Source organism: Chinchilla lanigera, unplaced genomic scaffold (assembly GCF_000276665.1).
Source record: "Chinchilla lanigera isolate Chin_1 unplaced genomic scaffold, ChiLan1.0 scaffold00003, whole genome shotgun sequence".
NCBI lineage: Eukaryota > Metazoa > Chordata > Mammalia > Rodentia > Chinchillidae > Chinchilla > Chinchilla lanigera.
In genome coordinates this window covers 16,121,941-16,146,662 of record NW_004955404.1, presented here as the reverse complement: position 1 = coordinate 16,146,662, position 24,722 = coordinate 16,121,941, and the positions used below count along the sequence as shown (strand labels likewise).

The window sequence follows — 24,722 nt, the reverse complement described above, 5'->3', positions numbered from 1 at the left end:
TTGGCAAAGGCGAGATGAACTTGGAGAAGATCAGGGCATTTTCTATAACCTGAACAGTGATCCTTTCTCTGTGAACATGCCTGTGAGGGAAACTCTGAACAAGTGTGGCTCCTTGTACACTGGACTCAAGCCCCACCTTGCTCTGTTATGTTTAAGAATGCATTCCTGCTTTATCCGTAACTCTTCATGTTTCCAACGAAAATACAATGGTATTAGTAGGTGTCTGTTTATAATGTACAAATCATCATTTATTTGTTACCTTAGAGTGCTTCTGGATTTGTTGTCAACTGCTAAGAAGTAAATAATCGTGCATTTTATTTTTTGTTAGCCTTGGACAAAATGGCAACCAAAGACAGCTCTTTCTCTAGAGTATCCATTTCTAGCAGAGCTCTATCATCCTGCTGAGCACACACCTGCTGACCCTTTAAAGCAGAAATAAAACACTATAAAATGTGAGTCTGTTCCTCCTGGCCCCGCCCTTCCCACATAGAGTCTGGAGAGGGAAGATGATCAAGAATGTGAGGAAAATTATTTCAATTAGAATGGTAACCTCTTTAGATGTAATATGCGCCTTAGCTTTAAAAGAATATGCATATTTATAAGAACAAAAATTGATTTTTGAGAGGCATCTCTCTAGCAGTAGTATAGAATTCAAAGATTAAACAGGGCCAAATTATAAAGATGTACCTGTTGTATCAAATAATATATCCAAACAAAATAGTTTGTGAATTTTAAATTGCTTGTACATTTTCTAGAGGTAATTAATCCCACTGAGTCATGACCTAAATTCAATTACTGACATTCGCTAGATTTGTTGAAATAGTGCTAAACCATGTTTTGAGTTTGAATCCTGTTTCTTTTTTTATAAATTGAAGACATTTGCAACATTAGAAAAGTGAAAATGTGAATCATTTGTAAACTGGCCAACAATGTACACTAGTCAGTTTATCTTGGCAAATCCACTTCTAATGTCATCCATGGCCAGAAACCTGTTCCACAACGATGCCATTAACAGTTTGAGATGAGGTAAAGCTAAGAATAAAGCTCTAAGAATGCAGATGAGGCCTAATCCTACATATTCTATTGACTATATGTCTCCTCTCTGATTTTACCTACTAGGGTATTAAACTGAAATTCTCATTTTAATCTGGTAGTTTTTTTTCTAAAGTCTTCAATTTTATTTCCACTTCCTCCCCAAAGTATTATAATGGTCATATTTTTTGTCAGGTTGCTTTGCTAAAAACACTAATTAAGCCCTATACTTTAGGAGAAATGTGTTATTATTGTAATTTTAGATAAAAGCATATTTTAACTGCATTCTTGACATCCTGTAACATGGCGCCTGTAACAGTAGAGAAATAATCAGATTTTTTGGTTGTTTATTATCATGACGTGGAAATCAAACGAAATAAAAGTTGTGCTAGAGCGCACAGGAGGGAAGCTCTCCTTGGCATTGCAGCGGAGTGTCTGTGAGAACAGAGAGGGTTAATGCCTTGTCAGAGAAACTGTGACACATCTATTAAACACTGCTTAATTATCCAGAGACCCAAACACTCATGGATTTTCTGGGATATTAATGGGGTTATCATCATATGTTCTTTGAATTTCTTTGATTATCCATTTAAAATTAATGTGCTAGGGCCAGCGTTACAGCTCAGAGACGCAAGCAACTGCCTGGCAAGCACATGGTCCTGAGTTGGAGTCCTGGTCCAAAAACAGAAAAAGTTTAAAAATTAATATGCTAAAATATCTTTAAATATCATGAGTGAAGACTAAAATCTGGGTTAATTGTCTATATGTGAAGTTGAATTGTACATGTCCTACAAATTTTTTTTTTATTTAAAGTTGAGAGAATTCTCATGTAATTGTAAATTTCTTTTTTTATAATATGCATGTTTCTTTGGTAAAAATATATATTGTAGAACTGCTCTGTGCCTCGATGATTAGCTGTAGATGTGTCTCTGACAAGGTTGGTGTTTGTAGGCAATACATGTACAGAAATGCCTGGTACGTGATAGAAAGTGGAGAGATTCATGAGCAGTAAAAAGGGAGGAGCTCTAGAAGTTCATGAAAGGAAGATGAAACTTGTCTGGGGAAGATTGCGGTGGAGAGCTTGTGGGCGCTCCCTAAGAGGTTTTATGCTGAGCCCTGCCGAGACCAGACATTGCTTAGGACCTGCGTACTTTGGGGCATGCTCGTCTCATTGTGTGCTGAGTGATGGGAGCTCATATGTTCTTTCTGTCACAGCAACTCAACTCCTGTCAGTCTATGACTCTTTCACCACTGCTTTTTCAAGTTACTTCAAGTCGTGAGTCGTTTCCGTTAGCTTATTTTCAGTTCAATTCGCTCATTGCTTCACCTGGTTCTTGTTCACATTTCAGCCTTCACTCCCAGGATCAATAATCTGACTTTATCTTTTTGTTAATCAAGGGCCTTACAAAGGTATCTCATGGGCCAGCTGGTCCCTACCCAATGTGAAAGCCTATCAACTTACGTTCTTGGGTGAGGTGACCTTCGCTGGGGCGGTCACTTTCAGCCAGGAGCATGAAAGCACATATTTTTCTGCCAAAACCTGCAAGTCTTTCCTTTGGGAGGGGCCTATGAAAGCGGCCACCTTTCTACCAGTACTGCGGGACCTGTCTGGGAAATGGTCCCAGATGGCATTGTTCTGTCTACATTGTTCCCTTTCTCCTGTTCTTTTGTCAAAATGGCACTGTTGCTGTTTATAAACTCGAAATCTAAACCCTTTTTCTGTACTTTGGGGTCATCTTTCTTTCCTTCTAGGAGCACCCCTCACTAGATTCTGTTCCTCTCTTGAATTGCTGGGAGAGTGTAAGGCAGAGGCAGAGCATGATGCAGACTGAGTATAATTTTTAACAATTTACAGTCCCATCTGCTAAGAGAGGTCATGTGGCACATGTGCAAATTGTACATAATACAGGCATAAAGCTTCTCATGTGTCTTGTTGAGAGAAAATTACTGAAGAGAAAAAGCAATTGATTTTTGAGTGTTGATGTGGCCAACCTAAAATAATGAAGTGATGATGTTATTAAATATATTCATGGAGAATATGAAGCATAATTTTAATGAGTTTATAGCATGATATTAGCAGTGTATCCTGGAATGGAAGGGATTTGTGATCAATTTGACATCATCTGCCTAACACTTTAGAATCTTTACCCTGAATCCTGAGTCCCAGATACTTAATGATGTCCATCCTTACGATCTGCCATTGACAGTAATGAACTGCACAGGCAGTATCATGCAGTTTGATAATAATATTTGTACTACGAGAGTTTGACAAGTAAGATCAGTGCATTAACTTCCGCCTGTTTTATTTTATGTGATATCAAAGTCAGTATGCCATTCACTCCAGGCCAAGCATCAATGTTCATTAAATAAATATTCCATTCATTATATCATAGCATACAACAGTATAATAAAGTTACTGTAGCTTCAAATGCAGAGTCACATGGTTGGAAAATACTTAAAAGTTAATGCAGTGATATCACCTATGTCAAAGCTTTCTCTTAGGCCTATTAAGTCTTTTAAAAAACTTCATTGTAGAAATATAGACTACATTGAGGAACAATCCCTGTAAATGACAAAATAAAATCTATAACTAATTTTGCTGTTGATTCATGGCATCTTTATTTTTCCTTTAACAATTCTTGAACCTCTCTAGTTGTGCACAATAAGGTCAATAAACGATGGATGTCTTGTAGTCTACTTTCTACATAATCAAGAAACATCAAGCTGAACAGTGCAAATGTACTACTTTGATAGGAAAAATATCATCAAACATCAGCAATTTCTTAGGGACTGATAAAATATATTTTAAAACTTATTTTACTTCATAGTTTTTAACTTTGTTTTTTAAGTGAACACTGGTAGTTAAAGAGCTTTAGATAATTTTGTGAAAGAAGTTCTAGATCAAACACAACTCATGGTATGTTTCCATTTGAATAGGTACATGTAATCTATAGATTGTCTTTTCAGAAATAATGAAAAGTCCAGTAAAGGATGGTAAGACTTTGTTCCTTGCTGTTTATGACAATATTCAGACTCTCAGGCCAATTTAGCTTCTGTTAAGTTTTATGAAATTTCTTTTTTGGCTTTCTTCCTTGAGAACTCCAGAATTATTCTGGAATGCAGATGAAGTGCTACATATGTAGGTAGTTAAAGGCAACAGTCTGCTAAAGTTAAAAATTCTGGACAGTTAAGTTTATGCAGACCAGAATTCTATTATTATGGGAAGAAAAAAAGAAAGAACTCCTGTCATGTGATTGAGATGCAATATTTTAACTATTCAGGGTCTTTTATGAATTTATTACACAGAGCATTATATGAAACTATTTACATATAGTTCTGGTGAATTGATGTCCATATTTTGAAGTTGCATACTATTATTTTTCTTCAAGTAAGATAATGAAACCTTCAGAAGGAGATACAGGAATAAAAGAAAAGAAACAGTGGAAGATATTTGATGTGAATTTATATTTTTCTTAATTCCCAATGGTGAAGTTACCAAATATGTGGATCCTCAAACTACATTTCAAGTTCTCTGAATTTTTATTTTAAGGTAAGAGTAAAAGAATCATAACTGATGCAGTTATTTTCTAGCCCCAATGTTACAAATATTTTTTTGTTTTACCAAGAACGAGGTGAGAAATATAGATGAATCAGAATGATAGAGTTTCCAATATAAAGATCTTTACCCATCAGGTTTTTGATAGAAGGGAGTTGGGGTTCAGACAAATCTACTAGACTTCTGGGGCAGTGCACGCCCATTAGTGAGGTACCAAAATGATCTCATGATGAAAGCCCATCCATAGGTTGAAAACTTCACTGTCACAGTCCGAAAAGAACAGGAGGAAAAAAATGGAGCTCTGAATTTAAAAAAGAGTATTGACTTTTCAGCATACTGGAAAGACAGAGAAGATAAGAAAGTATTAAATTTCACAGACAGAAAAAATATTTGTGGGCCAAGGGCTAATATATAACAAAATTCTGACCTCAATATCTAGAAACAGAAGTTTTTGATCAAGTCCATTTCTAAGACTGTCAGTAGCTACTGACCACTCAAACAAAATGCCGTATACACCTGTTTGCTTCTATATTTGACCCTCCCTGGTCAATTTAACACTCAGTAAAGGCTATTAGGCATCTTAAGAATTTTAAGTTCAGTCCAAATACTTGAGCATATAAAAGATGCCCAAATGTACCCAGGGATGACATTCTGTTCTTGGACCTGTCATCATTCACTTCAATATTGCATATTTTTGAACTTGCTTCTGTGTACACTAATGATATACTGTCAGCACTCATAATTGTAAGTTAGCAGATGTTCTTGTTTTAAGACTTATTTGAAAAATGTGCACTTGTACAGAAGTGTTAAGTATATGTGAAAAACCAAGTCTACAAATGCTAGCCCTTTCCTCAGTTTTTACATCAGTTATGCATGTATCAACGGGAGGAAGGTCACCCACGAAGCAGTTTCAAGTGAGCACAGCATACGTTTGCTTAAACATGACCCTTAGGACATTCCGATGAAATATTTTGAAATGCAGGTGTTTTTTGAATTTTTGACAAAAGTAAAAAATAGAATATATCAAATGTTTTGCAAACAGAGGGTAAAGTTGACTTCATTTTCTCTTTAGTTTTTCATTAAATTATTTTATTTGTAAAGATATATCTTATGGGAGCTGAAAATTTTGTTTTGTAGGATTTTTCTTTTTTGTTTTCTTTCAGCAAAATGAGATTTTAGTGAGAAAAGATGGTCTACTTTGAGAAACAGTTAAGCTTCCATAAGATCAGTGGTATGAGTAGTCCTCAGAGGCAGCCATGGCTAAGGACTTTAAAAGTTGGTTTTCTCCTTTGTTATAAACTGGCTTCCTTTACAAGGTGTTATCAGACTCTGATGCAGAACTCCCTTAACCTAACCCATACAACTATGGACACATTGAGCTTGTCCTCAAAAGGACACCATGCAGACCAGGCACAGCATGTGGAGGTGAAGAGGGTACCTGAATCTCCTTGTTCACCTGACAGTATCTTTGCTTTGCCCACTGAAGAGAGATGTATCATTTCATAAGCCTGCAAACAGGGGCTGAAATCATGCACCTTAATACCACCTCGGGAGCTATTAACAAACGCTGCCACATATACTTTACTGAAGAACAGACAAGCCAGGGTCCCTGAGTGTAGGGTCTAGACCTCTGGATCTTTCAAATGCTCCCCAGCTGACTCTGCTGTATGGCCAAGGCTGAGAACTGCTGGCTAAATGAAAAATTTAAATCTCATGGAGGAAAAACAAGGTAATCCCTAGAACCATCACCAAAACTCTAGGTTAAGCAAAGGAAAATCATACAGAAGTCCTAACTGACCTTAGAAAGTGCCACGCATGATGGGATACTCTGATTTCTCCTCAGATCGTATAAATCTTTCACCTTTTAGTAATTGATCTTAGACATTTTAAATAAGTTAGAGTTGGTTCTTTCTAATAGCTAATTTACAAATACAAATTGGGATGATGTTTTGTCCTTTCCCGTGAATCTAATTTTAAAGATCTTATGGAAATATTTAATATATTTTTGTCTTGGGTTTAGTCCATTTATATTGATTAGTAGTAACTTTCCTTTTATGACATTCATGTTTGGTTGATTTCTTTTACGATGTCACACTAATGCACAGAATTCAGTGATTATTCCACTGAATTGTCCACAATAAACCTGTTTTGCCTTCCCCCCCACAACTGTGCACCAAACTACCCCCGTGCACCTGCCAGCATGCACTGAGTTTAAGTAACAGAACAAGAGAATGCCCCAAAACTCAGCTAGTCTACGAAGTATAATTGAAATGGACAGTAAATGTTTAACTTTTTAAAAATTTACAGTAAGTGATACATTGCCAATGATCTCTCTCAGAATGCCTCCCCCACACACACTTGCAGCACACTCTTCCCATTGTTCTTATCACTTTCTGAAACAGTTCTATAACTCATCTTTTGTAAATCTTTGTAGAAGTTCTAATAAATAATCCCACAAATGCCACTGTCAAGTACCACACAACGGTCCCGTGAAAATATTGAGGTCTGTCTTCATCTACTTCTTCCTCAGATCTGTTCCTTTTAGACTTCTGGCTCTTCCCTAAAACCATGATGATAACGAAAGGTAAATGCTTTGTATGACTTCAGGACTTCACAGCAGCTTCAGCAGTGCAACTCAGGTCAGAAAAATGACTTCTAGAACTGTTAGAGAAAGTGCCACGCATGATGGGATGTGTACTCAAGCCAAGTGGAAGGATTGTGAGGGAGATTAATGGCAATGTGTCCTACTGTAATGATTTATGATTTTAAACACATACAATTTTTTTAATCACAGCTTCTTTTTGGTTTCGAGTGATGCTTCCAAACACTTTTTGAGGAATTTTATTTTTGTCCAGTGATAGTAGGAGTGTGGCTTTATGTTTCCAGTTTTGCCCCCTCTCTCCTGGAAAGAAGTTTTCCAGGAAGACAGACCTTTTATTATCTCTGTGTTTTTATAGGAGAATCTGAGTTTAAAATTCCACAGATGATCTGTCATCTCATCCCCAACCTACCTTTAAGCATTAAAACCTTCTTTTATTTTCAAATAGAATACTTATTCTGTCATGGCAATAAATAAATACTCACTGATACGGATATTTTGTTTGTTTCCATAGGTATTTGGTAAGACTGAATATCATATATTGGGTGTGTGCTAAGACAGTTTCACTTTTTTTTATAAAAATACATCTGCCCAAGGTCATGATTTCACTCGGAACAGTTAAGACACTTAAATTTGGGTTAGGATAACCTATTTTTAAAACTATAACATTTATGTTTCCTTATAGCCAACTCATAATATTTAAGTACTTAGAGGGAAGCGTTGGAATACTGATGAAGGGAGACACAATGATACTTAGAAACTGTGTCCCTGTACCCGCCACATTTATACATAAAGCAGTGGCTTTTAAAGGCAGATCTAGACACTTTGTTTAGTCAGTTGACTGAATGTGATGAATGAAGTCAGAGGTTTGCTAACCTCAGTTCCTCTCCCTGGGGTTTCACTGGTTCCCCTGGAAGTATCTTAGTTATCTGTATCATATGTGAATTTGTCTGTTGTATGTCTACACTCTATTAGATTGAATTCCTCTTCTGAAAGAAAACTTGTAAACAACTACAAATCACATGCGCAATTATATTCTTCTCTAAATAAGGATATGCGTTTGTTGTGATTAAACCATAACAGAAATTTAACTGAACTGTAAAAAGCAGAAGCATACAAATCTCTGAGTTTCTGGCAGTTCATCATGCCAGTTTACATGCATGCTTTCAGCTTCTTACTAATAATATAGGAATTGTGCCAAGTACTTTAGATAGATTTTCAAAATTAACGTTTTCAAGTATGTACTTATATATGATATATGTATAATATATATCTTATACACACATATAAACTATTTTTTTCTCCAGGAAGTAAAAATTTTCTATCAACTAATTACTAGATTTAAACCCAAAATGATGTTAAAATCTTATCAGACATGAAAAACCCAAACTCCTCTTAGCACCAAAAGATGTCAAGTAATAAAAAAGTTTTAGTTTTACTGAATGATAAATTTTATCTCAAAGAAATTCACAAAACTGAGCCATATTACTTTTGGGGAGTCCATTCAGAGACAGTTCTCGAGTCACACCACACCACCCTTTCTTCATCTCTCCACAGTAACAATCTATTTTTGTCTCCAGTCATTTTGCTTTTGAGTATAATTGTCCAGAGTCACTGAAAGTATGTTAACCAACATGATGAGATTCCTGTTGGCCACATTTGGAACAATTCAGGTATCAGAATGAATAGTGACAGAAACTGATTAGACACATGCAATTTATAAGATCTCTATGAATTTGTACAAATAGGAAACAAGTTTCTTTTTTCAAAATTTATACCCTGCCATCCATTCTAATATGTAACATTTCCAGCCAGGAACTAGCGCATACCAAAGCAAACCTTGAATTTCACATGTTTTTTCAGCTCATTTATTCTTCTGGTATGTTCAAAGGAAGTAAAGGTCAGTTGCTACTATTTTTTTAATGTATTTGCAGACCCACTTTCCTATGCTGAATGATCTTTTCTCTTTGGCCAGGTGAACAATTTTTTTCCTTAGACTTCTCTGCGTTTCTCTGATGTCCTGATTAGGTTTTGTGCTTTAAGTAATTACATTTAGAGCAAAGGCAGCCAATCTATAACTCCATTAGTTGGAACCCATCTAATTTCTATACTTGGCAGGTGCTAGGTTTGGTAACTACATTTGACTCTCCCAAACAGAACCCACAAATGAATAAACATGTTTTATTTTTCAATTGCGTCTGGGATATTTCCTTAAAAGCATGTTGATATGAATCTTAAGACACTATCCTAGGCAGATATTTGATGAGTGAATATGACTTAGGAGTCTCCTTCCTCTGTGGTTGAATATCTGACAACAGTTTTCTTTTTTAGCCAAATATGTGAACACAAGTGCTTCCGTCTGCCATGTATACCCTTGGCCATAGTTAGAAGACTGAATTATAACTGAGTCATTCCTGAGCTCAGTTTCAGCAGGGTATTCCTGCAGGATCCAACAAGAATAAAAATTGATATCCCTCTTGAAACAGAGTGGTACAGATGGTGCAGCTTTATAGCTGTCTCCAAATACCAAATGCCAAACTGCTCCTTTGATAAGGCAAGTCACTGTAAAGGTTTAAATATAGCCTTGTGGTAGAATGTCAGCGAGTGATGGGTCCCAGTTACAAGCATACCAAAATGCTCTCTATTTAACATTGTATACAGCCATGTTTGTGAAAATTCTATATCAAGGAAATTATGCACAAGGGATAGGATGCAAAGCCTACCCTCAAAATCTATGCCTATACTAACAAATCAACTAAATTTTGGGAGGCTGGGCAAAGAAGGTAGATTGACACCATGGCAACTAGTAAGCCAAGTTTTCTCCCAACCACTCTCAAAAGTAGAACCCAAATCTATTACATTAAATCCACAAGACTTGCCTTTGTGTAACAACAGCAAAGGAAGGTGAACTTGCCTGCTGAAAAAGTTTAATTATCTTTTCATGCCAAAGATTCCTCCAAATGTTAGATGATAGATAATCTTATGGTATGAAAATTGCACTGCTGCCAGGAGTGGTGGCATGCATCTGTAATCCCAGCACTCGGGAGGCTGAAGCAGGAGGATCACTGCGAGTTTGAGACCAGCCTAGGCTACAAAGTGAGCTCAAGGCCAGCCTGAACTGCATAGGGAGACCCTGTCTCAAAAAGACAAAAAAGAAAATTGCACTGCTGTCACATACTTGTCAGATCATTTTACCTTTACACACAATACACAAACACACATAGATGAATATTGTTAAATAAAACACATTACCTAAGCAGCAAAAGTGCTGCTAGTGTTTATATATTTGCTTTCATAATTTATATGAAGAAAATGAATAATAAATATGAAGTAGAATTTTAAAGTATATGAAAGTTTATCAGGTATTTTTTAAAAGTAGTTCTGTAGTTGTAACAAAAATTGGAACTATACAAAATACTAGGCCCATACAAAAATTTATAGTTCTTAGAAAATTAGTCAGTGAATGGATTCAAATTATTTTAGCTCACTTTGAAATAATGTGAAGGGTATATATAAGAAATAAATGTGTTTAATGTAAATAGTTTCAGCAGGTAAATCAAGACAAGGAAGTCATCAGATAATTCTGAAAATTATATGCAGTCATTGGTTTTTATAACTAAAGGGCGTGATTGCTTGGTGAATTATAATGTCTCTTCTGAGAGGTCCCAGGGTACCAATGAGAAAGGGGGCATCATCACACTCTTCTGTCTCTTACACCTCACCCATGGCAGCAGTGAATGTCCCAGAGAAAGATGATGTCGCATTTTATATATAATTTCTACTTTATTGACACTGTTGTATTTTTTGCAATTTTTATCCTAATGTAGGCCTGATAACCTGATTGGCCAAGTCTTTACTCATATCTGCTTTATAAATCACACTGACTCTTTAATTCTCCAGCAGACCCAGAAGGAGATTTCTAATACAGTATGACAAACCCAGATAAAGAACTACCAAGCTAGTAGGTTTTAACAGATCAGTTTATTGTGATTTAATTTACATTAAACTATACATTTAAATGCACAATGTGAAGAGTTCAGGTAAATATTAATCCTGTAACATCTCCAAAATCAAAATTTAGGATGTCCCTCTCACCCCTGAAATACCGTGCAGCCCCATTCTCCGTCATTTCCTCTCCCCTACCCATCTTCAAAAAACCACCAATCTGATTTTTCTCAAAATGGACTCTTTCCCTCGGTACATACAAATGGTATCACATAGTATGTGTTGTTTTGCATCTGGTTTCTTTTATTTAGAAAATATTTTTGAGGTATCTACATGGTTGGACATAAAAGTGTTCTTTAATTGTTGAGTAGAATAAAAACACATTCACTTTTACCTTTAGTTTTGCATATTAGAAAATGCACAGACACACACACACACACACAATGGTAGATTGTGGGATAGGAGCAAGAGTTTCCATTCACTGTATGTTAGATTTGAATAGTTCTCCTGATTGGAGATAATCATTATGGAAATACTTCTATAATTGAAAGGACAGAAATATACAAAAAATATAATTTTCTCTCTTGAATGTACCTATTTTTATTATAGTAGCTAAAGTTTCCAAAGCTGGAAAAATATGAAATCAAACATTTTCAAAAGTACAAGTCAAAAATTCTTATGTCCAAGATAATTTAGGAAGTAGAGCTTTTAAATTACTTATAAGCCAGTTTGCCAGCCTGCTACAATTATTTTTCAATCCTTGACTCTCTTCCATGTGTGTGTTTTAATGGCCTGTAGAAGTGGGTATGGAGGAATTGAACATATCAGAGAAGGTCGGTAAATGAAGGATTCATGTTTCTTCCCTTTTTAATTGAGGGTTAGTGATTAAAGAGTTAAATTGTTTATTGTCCCCTGAATGTGGAAGACCTTGATATAGAAAGCAGTTGCAGAAAGTTAAGATTTAGTTAACTTTACAAACTCATGGTGCTGTGATTCCAGGATATATAAATTCAAGCTTTGTCCTTGAGAGTCAATCTGTTTGTTCAATCTGTTCACATTTCTTAGTCTTTGCATCCAATTTACATCTTAGGATTCACCTCTGGGAAGCTCTTCTGTTCCTTAGCTCAGTGTCTGGATCTGGACTCCAGGTAAGAGATGCTAAAGAAGAATGTAAATCCAACCATTATTATAGAACTCTTTTGAACTCATTAAAGACAGTCTTCTAGGAAAATCGCCTTCATTTACATTAGGCTCTTTGGAAGGAACTTGACAGGTGCAGCTGCTATTTATTCTTCCCCTCTAAAATGAAGCACTGGCAGCGGGCTGTTAGGTTCTGTGACAGAGCTCATGACTCACCTGAGATGCGTGCAGATGGAGAGCACCCTGCCTCCTTTGGGAACAGGCGTTATTTTCTGAGTAGGAAATGCAGAGCATGAGCATCTTCAATCAGACTATGATTGGATCCCAAATCCATAGCACACTAGCAGAAAAAATTTGTTGAAATTCCCTAAGACTCAGTAAACACTGTGGTACAGAAAACGAGCTCATCTCTATAAGAAAACAGTGGTCGAGGTAATGTGTTGTGTCCACTTCTCCTCCTGTCAGTGCGGTTTAAAGCTGCAGAAAATGAGACTCACAAAGAAGATGTAGCTGACAAAAAGAAGTAGCATATTAGACGCTGAGAGTTTGTCTTGCTGCTGTGCTCCTGGGAAGGATGGGGGATGGAAAGAGTAATTTTTCTCAACTACTGAGAGGGAAATGGGCAAGACGAATGCTAAATTTGAAGGGAATTGTACCAAAGTGTGCTTTGTCATAAGCAAATTGTGTGAATGGCACAAGAATATTCTGGTCAAGAATTTATGAGTATGTTTGAAAGTCATTACTATAGATGAATCCTTTTATGTAGAGCTATTGTGCAGGCTACTGTCACTGATTGGCCATGGAGGTGTGTGCTTGTAATAAATTGCTCTCAGATAGCCTGGTGTGAAAATAATACCCTGGTGTGGAGGAAAAGAGTGAGAGTCTGTATGTTTCAGACAACTGCAGAGGCCATTTCGTGGCCAGGCTAGCCAACTCCCAATGGGAGGAACCACCTTTGTTTAGTTGCTAAACTTGAACTTTGCTTTGCTCTACTAAAATGCTGCAGGACTCTGCAGCTGTTCTGAAAGACATCCTCATAGACTCTCCTTGTTGAGCTGAGATTATCATGTGTGAGGCAGAAGTCCTACATCCAACTCTCTTTCTGCTCTCAGGCCCCGGGGTTATACTTGGTTCTTTCAGTTTAATGTATCTTCCTTTTCCTTAATAGGTCTCTAATCCTTGCTCATTCATAAATACTTAAGTAGCCAGAAGGACCCATAGTTTTCACATTATTTCTTATAGTTGGTCACTGAAACTCACTAGCTAGAATGAAAAGCTAATACTACTATCTACTCAGATGCTAACTAACAGGGTAAGGGGAGTGAGAAGGAAGGAAAAGATATTCAAATACTTGTACATTTAAAGTTAAAATTTAAGTTAAATGTCACTTTCAATATATTTCCAAATAGTATTTATCCAAATATTAATTCTTAATTGCCTGTGATTGATAATATGATGTCTTTGTAGCAGTATTACCTAAAAAGATACCAGGATAATCAGGAAAATGGAATCAAACTGATACTAAAATCCAAAACAACCTAGGAAAATGGAGTGAGTGGACTACTGCTGGGGTCAGGTGATGGAATCAGTAGTTCTAAAGCTATTCATGTGATCTAATGTACAGCCAGGGTTGAGAATCTCTGAAATGATAGAATGACACAAGATAGGGACTATTCATTTATCTAGGTATTAACACGTTTAGTCAATGCCAGGAACTGGTTACAAAAATACTCTCTCTTTAAGGTATTCAGCAACTAGCAGCACAGAATAGAAAGCTAGGGCTGGGGCTGTAGCTCAGAGGTAGAGCACTTGCCTAACATGGACAAGGCCCTGAGTTCAATCCCCAGTACCACAAAAAAAGAAAGCTAGACCATGAGAACACACCCATGACTTCTGATTATATATTTTCCTGATAATTTTCATAGACCAATAAAGGTACTTTTTGTGATTAGTACATATTCGCAATACATAACAATTACACTCATCTTGAGGGGGTTGGTGCACAGATGCATCATGTCTTGGTCATCGTGGTCATTGTAACAGGGAGCCGTTTGGGGTGCAAGGCTTTAGCACTCCTGCAATGTGAGCTAGAAGTCCAAACAGCCTCCAGTGTGCTCCTCAGGAGAAGCATCATTTATAAACAGCCAAGTGAAAGTCATCTGTGAAGTGATTATTCTTCCACACTTAATTCTTCAAAAAAAAAAAAAAAAGACAGGAACTGAGACACATTAATAAAGGTCTGTTTCACAGGAGTACTTAATGTTTGTGTTTCAAACCTTATTATATACATTTTCTTTGTCTGGTTAGGTACACATATCTCCCAAGACACAGCTGCCTCTAAATAATAATTCCAGTGCAATTTGCAGTTGCCTTGACTAATGTAAGACTATATCTTCTTTTGGAAGTGAAGGAAATGGAAACATTGGCTTTGAGACCAGGAAATGTGATCTAGATAATTCTACATAACTAGACTCCTCTCCCCTAAGAGACAAAATTCACTTCATCTATCCATTACGTAGAATTGTCCACTCTGGTCAAGGACTGTGCTGGACATCAGATAAAAATTCTTCTTTGTAATGTGTTTGTCATTTTTAGTAGTACATGCTTGCAGTACATAATGATTACATTTATGGTGGAGAGTTGGTACATGAACATATTTCATCTTAACTCTTTTTTTTTTTTCATGCCCTACCCCTCCACTCACTTTCTGCTCTCTCCAGAAAAATTCTTAAGATGATGTATTTTCATCTGCAAAAGAAGTGACTGAACCAAATAGGCTGTAACTCCTTTACCAACAGTGGAACTTCGTTTTTCTGAAATTCTGAAGACAGGAGGCAAGAAACCCGATGTTCTAACGCAAGTTCTAGTCCTTTGTGTGTCCTACATCTGTAGGGTGAGGATGTGGTGTTCTCAGCTTCTACTGTTCATCTGTAAATGTCAGAATAAGACAAGGGAGTACTATTCCCTGTGGCTTCTGAGCGTGCTTGATACGCTTGTAAATCATGTGTGAGGGAAGTTAATTTGTAAACACTCAAAAATTTCAAGAACTTTGGGATATGTCTGTGTATTTTAATTTATTCTAGATACAAACAACTTTGAAATTATATAATAACATAGGATATGATTCTTAACAAGAACATGTAAAAGTCACCTGGCATGATTATCTAGGCAATAATCTGGTTTTCTTTTGTTGTTGTTTTTGTTTTTTTCAAAAAGGTTATGCCTTCCAAAAGCTGATAAACCCAACTGCAAAGCTGGCAAAAATACATGGGATTCGACAGGCTTCTTTATTTTTCTCTTTCAACTTAAGAAAAGGACATATACAGTGTTTGTCATCAGGTATAATATTATCTGAAGTCATAGTGTCTCCCTTATTGTGAGATACAGAGTTGGTAAACGTAGTAGATGTAAATAGATTTTTTTAAAAACCTGCCATATGATAGAGACAAATAAGGGAAACCCTAACAGTATTTCAGGTGTCCTTACTGTATGAATGGTTCTCACACATAAGCTGCTATGCTCAGCGTTCAGCCACTGTCTGGGTGTTTACCTTTTCCCTTGGATTTGGTAATGTCTGAATAAAAAGGTTCAGTGGACAAGAATCTCTCTCTTTTTTTTTTATTTTAAAAGGAGTAGTAAAAAAAAGGAACAATAGCAGCATACCAATATCACAGACATAAACAAAACAAAGCAAGAGCATTAAAAGTGATACAGGGTTTCAAAATAAAATGATAGGAATTAACAGTGGTTGCCATGTTACATATTGTTATCTTCAACTATGTTGTTCAGATTACCAGATGTAAAAAGGGAAGGTTGTTCAAACCATTAAAGAGAATTAGAAAATAATTATTAGATAAAACATTAGAAATAATACAGAGTTTCACTAGAAAAGATAGTAGGAATTCACCAATGGTTTTTCCATTGCATATTGTTCTCTTTAAATCAGTTTCTCAGATTACCAGATAAAAGCACGCAAAATTTGTCAAAATATAAAAAATTTTGAACATTAGCTGTTCCTTTCAATATATCATCAAACATCAGCTATTCATCTCTCTTTCCCTAATATATATATATATATTTTTTTTTCTTCTTCTTTTCCTCATCCCAGTCATTCCTCCCTTTGAGCAATTTCTTTCCCTTTCACATCATGTATTGTACATTCTGAGTTGTACTTGCTCTTTCAAGTTTCTACACCAGGCAGATAATATGATGTTTATACATGTGGGTCCAATATATTTCACTTCTGAGTATGGCCTCTATTTGCATCCATTTTACATACAAAAGCCTCGTTTATCTTTTTTTATACCTGAGTAATACTCCAGTGTATAAAAATACTGCATCTTTTTATCTGTTCCTCAGATGATGAGCATAGGGGCTGTTTCCAAGATTTAGCTATAACAAATTGTTCTCCTATAAACAAGGGTGCACATATTTCACTGTGGTATAATGTTTTAATTCTTCTGGAAAAATACCCAGGAGGGGAATAGCTGCATTAAGTGGAACTTCCAATCCCAGTTTTCTGAGGAATCTCCAAACTGATTTTCACAGTGGTTTCACCAATCTACACTCTCACCAGCAGTGCAGTAGGGTTCCTTTCTTCCCACAGCCTCTCCAGCCTTTCTTATTGATTGATTTCATGATAATAGCTATTCTTTCTGGGGTGAGATGAAATCTCAGTGTTGTTTTAACTTGCATTTCTCAAATGACTAATGATGTTGAACATTTTTTCATGTATTTACTCTCCATTAGTATTTTTCATCTGAGAAGTATGTATTCATCTCAAATGCCCATTCTTGGATTAGGTCTTTGCATTTGGGAGCCTGATTTTTTTTACATTCTTTATATGTTCTAGATAGAAGTCCTTTGTCTGAGGGGTAGTTGGCTAAAACTTTTTCCAAATTTGTGGGTTTCCTTTTTACTCTACTGGTGATTTCTTTAGATGTGCAAAAACTTTTCAATAAGATGAGATCCCAGTTGTTGATTCTTTGAAGTATTTCCCACATTTGTTTTTGTTCATGAACTCTCTGCCTACCCCTATGTCTTCAAGGTTTTTACCTACTTTCTCTTCCAATACATTTAGTGTTTTTGTTTTCTATTTAGATCTTTGATCCACATGGTGAAATTTATGGATCTAGTTTTAGTAATCGGCATGTGGAAAGCCAGTTTCCACAGCACCATTTATTAAAGAGGCTATCTTTCTTCCAGTGAACATATTTGGCCCCTTTGTCAAACGTAAGGTGGCTAACTGTGTTTGTAGTTGTGTCTGCATCTTCTAATCTGTTCCATTAATCTTTAGGTCTGTTTTTTTGCCCTACCACGCTGATTTTATCACAGTAGCTTTGTAGTATAATTTCAAGTCAGGAATTGTGATATCTCCTGCCTTTCTTTTGTTTCCCAGGATTGCTTTTGTTATCCTACGCCTTTTCTGGTTCCAGATGAATTTTAGGAATGTTTTCTCTAGATCTGTGTGGTATACTAATGGTATTTTGATTGGGATTGCAGTGAACTGTACAACAATTTTGGAAATATGGTCATTTTCATAGCGTTTTTCTTCCTATCCATGAGTACATACTAATTTTCCATTTTCTGATATTCTCTTCTGTCTCTTTTTTCAGAATACTATAATTTTCACTGTATAGATCTTTTACTTCTTTTGTTAGGTTGATTTCTAAGTATTTCATCTTTTTAGATGTTATTGTGAAAAGTATGGTGTCCCTAATTTCTCTCTGTCATTTTGTTGTTTGTGTACAGGAATACTATTGATTTTTGAGTATTGAATTTATATCCAGCTGTGCTACTGAATTTTGTAATTAAATCTATAAGCCTTTTGGTGGAGTTTTGTGTGTCTTCTATGTAGAGTATCACATCATCTGCAAGTAATGATAACTTCTTCCTTTCATGTTCTTATTGCTTTTATTTCTCTCTCTTGTCTAATTGGTCTAGCTAATATTTCCAGAACTATTGAATAGGAGTGGTGACAGTGGACATCCTTGTCTTGTTGCTGATTTTAATGTGAAAGCTTTCAATTTTTGACCATTTAGTATGAAGTTAGCCATTGGTTTATCATAGATGGCTTTTTCTCACCTTCAGGTAAAAGCCATCTAGTCCTAGTTTCTATGGGTTTTTATCATGAATGAGTGTTAGACTTTATGGAAGGCTTTTTCTGCATTGATGTAGATAGTCATGTGATTTTTGTCTTTGGCTATATTGACCTGGTGTGTTACATTAATTGATTTGCATATATTGAGCCATCCCTGTATTCCTGGTATGAATCCCACTTGGTCATGGTGCATAATCTTCTTGGTGATTTGTTGCATTCTATTAGCTATTATTTTATTGAGAATTTTTACATCTATGTTCATTAGGGAGATTGGCCTGCAATTTGCTTTTTTAGTTGGGTATTTCTCTGGTTTTGGTATCAGGATAATACTTGCCTCCAGGAATGAGTTGGGGAGAATTTCTTCCCTTCTAATTTCATTAAAGAGTTTGGAAGAACTGGTGTTAAATCTTCTCCAAATTTCTTGTAGAATTTAGCTCTGACTCCATCAGGACCTAGGCTTTTCTTCATTGACAAGTTTTTTATTACATTCTCAAATTTACTGGCTGATATTGACTTATTCAGGATTTTTATATTTTCTTCATTTAGCTTTGGTAATTCTTATGTATCTAGAAATTTGTCCATTTCCTCTGTGTTTTCCATCCTATGAGAGTAAAGATTTTCAAAGTAGGTATTGATGATTTTCTGAATTTCTAGAGACTGTGTAGTAATTTCACCCCCTTCATTCCTTATTGCATGTATTTCAGTTTTTTCTTTCCTTATTTTATAAGGTTGGCTAGGGATTTATCTATTTTATTTATTCTTTCAAAGAACCAACTGTTTGATTCATTAATTCTTTGTATTGCTTTTTTGTCTCCATTGCATTAATTTCTGCCCTGACGTTTATAATTTCATATCTTCTTTGAGTTTGACTTTTTCTTTTTCTAGAAGCTTCAGGTACAGCATAAGATTGTTTATATGTGCTCGTTCTATTTTCCTGAGGTGAAAATTCACTGCTACAAATTTCCCTCTGAGGAGCGATTTCATTGCTTCCCACAGGATCCTGTAAGCTGTCCCTTTATTTTTGTTTGATTGTAAGTATGGTTTAATTTCTACTTTGATTTCATCTGTGACCCATTGGTTGTTCAGGAGAGTGTTATTTAATTTCCAGGTGTTTATGGAGTTTTTGTGACTTCTTTTGTCACTAATTTCCAATTTCATTGCACTATGGTCTGATAGTATTCATGGGATAATTTCAATTCCTTTGCGTTTACTTAAGCATGTTCTATGTGCTAGCATATGTTCTGTTTTAGAGAATGTCCCATGTTCAGCTGAGAGGAATGTGTACTCTGATATGGTGTTGGATGGAAAACTCTGTAAAGTCCCACAAAGTCCATTGTTTCACAAGTTTGTTTGAGTTCTGTTATTTCTTCCCTTATTTTTTTTTTCTACTTGATCTATCTCTTTGTGAGAGTGGGGTGTTAAAGTCCCCTGCTGTAATTGTGTTGCTGATTTCTTTTTTTTCATGTTTGTTAAAATATGTCTTATATAGTGTGGTGGTCCTGTATTTGGTGGGTTGATGTTTATGATTCTTATCTCTTCCTCTTGAAGTTTTCCCCTCACAAGTATGCAGTGATTTTCTTTTATCTCTTTGGATTGTTCTTTGTTTGAAGTTCACGTTGTGTGGAAATAGAATAGCTAGACCTGCTTTTTTCTGGGTTCCTTTTGTGTAGAGTAATTTTCAGGCTGTGAATTTCCTTTTGAGTTAAATGTGTTTCTTGTATACAGCATACAGCTGGATTTTGTTTCTTGATATACTCTGCCAGTCTGCTTCCTTTGATTGGTGCATTAAGACCGTTTACATTGATGGTCATATGGATATATATTGGCTTATCTTTGTCATGTTATTTTCCTGCTGTTGGATCCTCCTTTTTTCCCTCTTTAACTGCTTTCTCTGCTTTGTGGTTCCTTTCTCTTATTGCTCTTAAAGTTATGGTTTGTTTTATCTCTTCCTAGAATAGCTTTTAGTAATCTTTGTAGGATTGGTTTGGCTCTCATGAATTTCTTCAGTTGTTCTTTATCATGAAGATGTTTTATTTCTCCATTAAATTTGAAGGACAGTTTTTCAGGGTACATCAGTTTGGGTTGGAAGATGTTTTCTTTCAGTGCCTGAAATATGTCACTCCAAGCTCTTCTTGAGTTGATGTTTTGTGTTGAGAAGTCTGCCATGATTTTGATGGGCTTTCCTTTGCACATGTTCTGTTTGTTTTCTGTAACAGCTTTTAATATTCTGATCTTTTGTTGAGTTTCTGGGATCTTGATCAGTAGATGTCTTGGTGTAGATTTATTTTGCTTGCAGTAAACTGGAGTTCTATATACTTTGCTTATCTGTGTGTCTGACTCTTTTTGCATGTCTGGGAAATTTTCTGCTATTATTTCTGCAAATAGTCTTTTATGTCATTTGTGTTGACACCTGCTGTTTCATTGATACCTATTAATCTGACATTGTTTTTCTTTGCTTCATCTTGCAGTTGTTGAACTGTTATTTTCTGGTTCCTTGTGGTTTTTAAGAGATCCTTCCTTTCACATTTGTTAGTGGCAATACTTTCTTCAAGGTCTGAAAGTCTATCTTCAGCTTTCTTCATGTGGTTTTGCCAGCTTTTGATGGGATTTTTAATTTCCTGGATGTCTGTTTGAATCTGTTTCATGCATGCTTGTTCTTTTCTATATTGTTCACTCAATGTTTCCATGAGTTTTCTATGCTGTTCTATTTTCCTATCAATGTCTTCTTTGGATGCGTTGAGCAATTCTTTCATTATTGTTGACATTGCTTCTTTTAACCTGAGAGATTATTTCTGACCTGATGTCTTCTGTGGCTTGATGGAGTTATTTGTGCACTGCAGTTGCTTTCATTTCAGAAATTTCAGGTGTATGACTTCTAGGTTCTTGTGTGTTGATGTCTCCTGGACTTGTTCTTGGTGGGGTAGAGGTCTGAGATTATATTTTGTTACTTTGTATTGCATTTTTGAAGATCCAGAGGGTCCCTCGAGCTCAGCCTCACTCCCGCAATGGTGTGGGAGTGGCAGTGTGAGGATCCAAAGATCTCTAGTGCTCATTGTGGCTCCTGTGCTGGTGTGTGGCAGCAAGGTAGTGTCACAGATGCTCCTGAAACTTTTTTGCATCCAGATGGCTTCCAGGCCAGTGTAGGAGGGGCAGAGGAGTGTCAGTGGAGTTTGTGAAGCTGTCTGGCATTCAGCCTGGCTTCCACAAGGGTTTTGATGGGGTGCATGTACACACATGAATGAATATGCAATCATATTAATATATGAGTGTCTACCGCATTATTATTTGTAACAGCAAAGCCCAAAACACATTAAATATAATTAAGGAGTGGCAAAAATGATTTGTAAAAAATAGTACACTTATCACATCATACAACCATGAGAAACAATTTTACTGATTAGAAGTAATGTTCCACATACTTTGATAAATATGAAAATTAATTTTCAGAGGTGTATCTGGAATATCTTATTTGTGTTTTAAGTGTGTTAGAGCTGGTTTATAGAAATTAATGTACATATATAGACAATTGCAAAAATATTCCAGTGCACCCAGAGATTTCTGGAAAGATTTAAGGACACTGTACATATTTGTTTTGTATTTCCACAACAACAGTAAAATGAACTATCTATAGCTTATTAACAAGTAATTACAGACAGTCTTCAACTTGTGATTGTTTGACTCTACAGTGACATGAAAGTTATAGGAATTCAGTGGAAAATGTATTTTGAATTTTGTTGTTTCTCTGGGATATCGATATATGACAGATGTTATCTCATGATTCTGGGCAGTAGCAGAAAGCCATAGTTAGCAATCAACCACTTGACCAGAAGATAAATTATCAGTATTCCACAGTGGACTGTGTGCTGATATCTTTTGTATACAGGTATTCAATAATGTACATAAGATGTTCAAAATTCTATTAGAAAATTGGCTTTGGGTTAGATAGTTTCCCTCAAGTGTAGGCTAATGGTAAGTGTTCTGATCATGTTTAAGGTAGAATAGGATAAGCTGTAATGTTCAGAATGTTGAATGGAGTTTTGATTGATATTTTCAATTTACAGTGGACATATAGGACATACTTCCATGTTAGGTAGAGGATCACTGATTGGTACATTATAACACTGAATTATATGACCCCATGACAACCCATTGAAGTAGGCATTTTTGTCTGTTGATCAAGAGGATGCTGTCAGAAGACTGCCACTTTCCTAGCCAGGCATTAGTCTTAGCCCCCTGAAGTTCCAATGCTCTACATTTCCAGTTAGACTACATTTAATGTCTCAAAAGACTTAAAAGCTATAACCGCAAAAATCTCAAACACTGATTCCAAATTTACTAGTCAAGAGTAAATTGGCATGCATCACAAATAAATGCATCACATGGCATGCATCATAAATAAAACGTGACTCAGACAATGATAACTTTCATATATCAATGATACTAATGAGTTGGGAAAGTTAAAAAAAATTTCCAGGTTTGTGAAGAGACTTGTAACTTATATAATTATTTAGGATTCATTTATATCAAACTCTTGCAGCTTTTCCTAATAGGGTAACTAGGAAATTATTTTCTCTAGCACATGATTCTTCCCTCTCCCCTCCATAGGGATTCAGTCAGGGAAAATGTGAAAAAGAAGTAATATCAGCCATATTTCCTTCAACACATACAAGCTGAATTTAGAGCTCTGTTCTTTTTCTCTTGTTTATTATTTCATCTTTACAAATAAAGGTTGAGACACTTGCCCACTTACTAAGTAAAGCCTGTTTTGAGAATGTAGTAGTACTGAATAGTTACTAGGTTTTCAGTGTTGATTGAGTGAATGAAGGACTAAATGAGCTTCAATCATTCAGTATGAAGACCTAACTTATTTTACGTGTCATAAAGGTAGCTCAGGCACTATAGGATGAAGTAATATGCATCCGTGAAGTTTTGACTCCCAATGCAAGATTTTAATCATTGCATCAATACAAAAGAAAGCTCATTACTTCAGCACTCTGGCATAGCAAAAATGATGTGTTTTCCTAACCAATCTCTTCTTTTTCCAGTCTGTGTAGGACTTTTTTCCCAGTAGCAGCTTTCATTATATTCTATTCTTTAACCTTACCAGATGTTCCCTGACATATGAGTTCTATCCCGATAAACCCATCACAAGTCAAAAACATCATGTAGAAAATTCACTGAATACAGCTAGCTTCCCAAATGTCCTGGCTGAGCCACACAGCACACTGGAGAAAGTTGCTTGGTTTCCCTTTGATCCTGGTGCTGACTGGGAGCTGTGGCTTTCAGCCACTGCTTAGCATCCCAACAGAGTGTCTTACCATGTATCTCTAGTCCTGGGAAGTCGGAAATTTGCAATTTGAGGTATAGTTTCTAGGAAATGCTTGTTGCCTCTGCATCACCATAAAGTTGAACTGTGTAAGCTGAAGATCTCAAACTGAGGCCTATGTGTCTGCAAAGCATCTAGAAAAGTGCCTCATTTGGCAAACATTTAAAAGTGATACCTGTTGTAATGCTGGTGCTGATAATGATGGTTTCTTAAATAAGATATATTTGACTCATGTGAAAACATTGTTTAAAGGCCAAGGAGATAGCTGAGCAGCACAGAACTTGCCTGGCAAGCTCAAGGTCTTGAGTTCAATTCCCAGTAACCCCCCGCCAAAAAAGAAAAACCTATTTTTTTATAGTTATCTTAGTATTTGTATTTTCTTTTAAAGCCAAGTTAGAAACAAAACAGTTCTCTCCCAATTCAGTAAAAGCAGCCTGACAGTGTTAGATCAGTTAAAGGAATACACACCATGAGCAGTAGACATATTAAAAATCACTTTCAAGGGGACTCTGGCCCCCAAAAACGTGCACAACATTGTGGTTTATGCTATCTGCTGACCTTTAACTCTGTAAATTTATCTGTGGAAATCTGATTAAATTATTCATACTTATTTCTTTTAATAATTTATAATAATATGACTTCCATTTGAAGAGATTAGAAATATTAAATAATGTAATCATAATATTCAAAGCCACCCTTTAGAAGCAATGTGTACTTTATTTCCAAAAAACTGAATAAATAGTAGTGCCCCTTCAAACCCCTGCCTTGGTTCATATTTTTGTGGTTATATCAAGTATTAAAAAAGTGGGTAGGAGAGATTTTTGGTCCAAATAGAGTATCTATTGTGATATAAACCAAGGCCACCAGCGGCACTGGGCCTGCCTGGCAAGCGCAAGGTCCTCAGTTCCATTCCCAGTACCAAAAATAAAAAAGTACAAAAGCAAACCCAGGCCACATTCCTCAGTCCATGTCTTAAACTTTAGAATCTCTGAATGTGACTTAATTTGAAAAACAAATTTGGAAA

At 36.0% G+C, this 24,722-nt stretch overlaps 1 protein-coding gene and 1 long non-coding RNA gene across 2 annotated transcripts in view; one reads left to right on the top strand and one right to left on the bottom strand.

The window, feature by feature from the left end:
• Gpc6 (glypican 6) overlaps positions 1–24,722 on the top strand; it is a 1,075,163-nt gene that overhangs the window by 358,311 nt on the left and 692,130 nt on the right. The gene's annotated exons all lie outside the window — the stretch shown is intronic.
• Positions 11,834–15,060, bottom strand: LOC106148958. The gene is made up of 3 exons (XR_001234774.1): positions 14,977–15,060; positions 12,489–12,544; positions 11,834–12,290 (listed from the first exon to the last, which is right to left on the bottom strand). It is a non-coding gene; the product is annotated as an uncharacterized LOC106148958 (long non-coding RNA).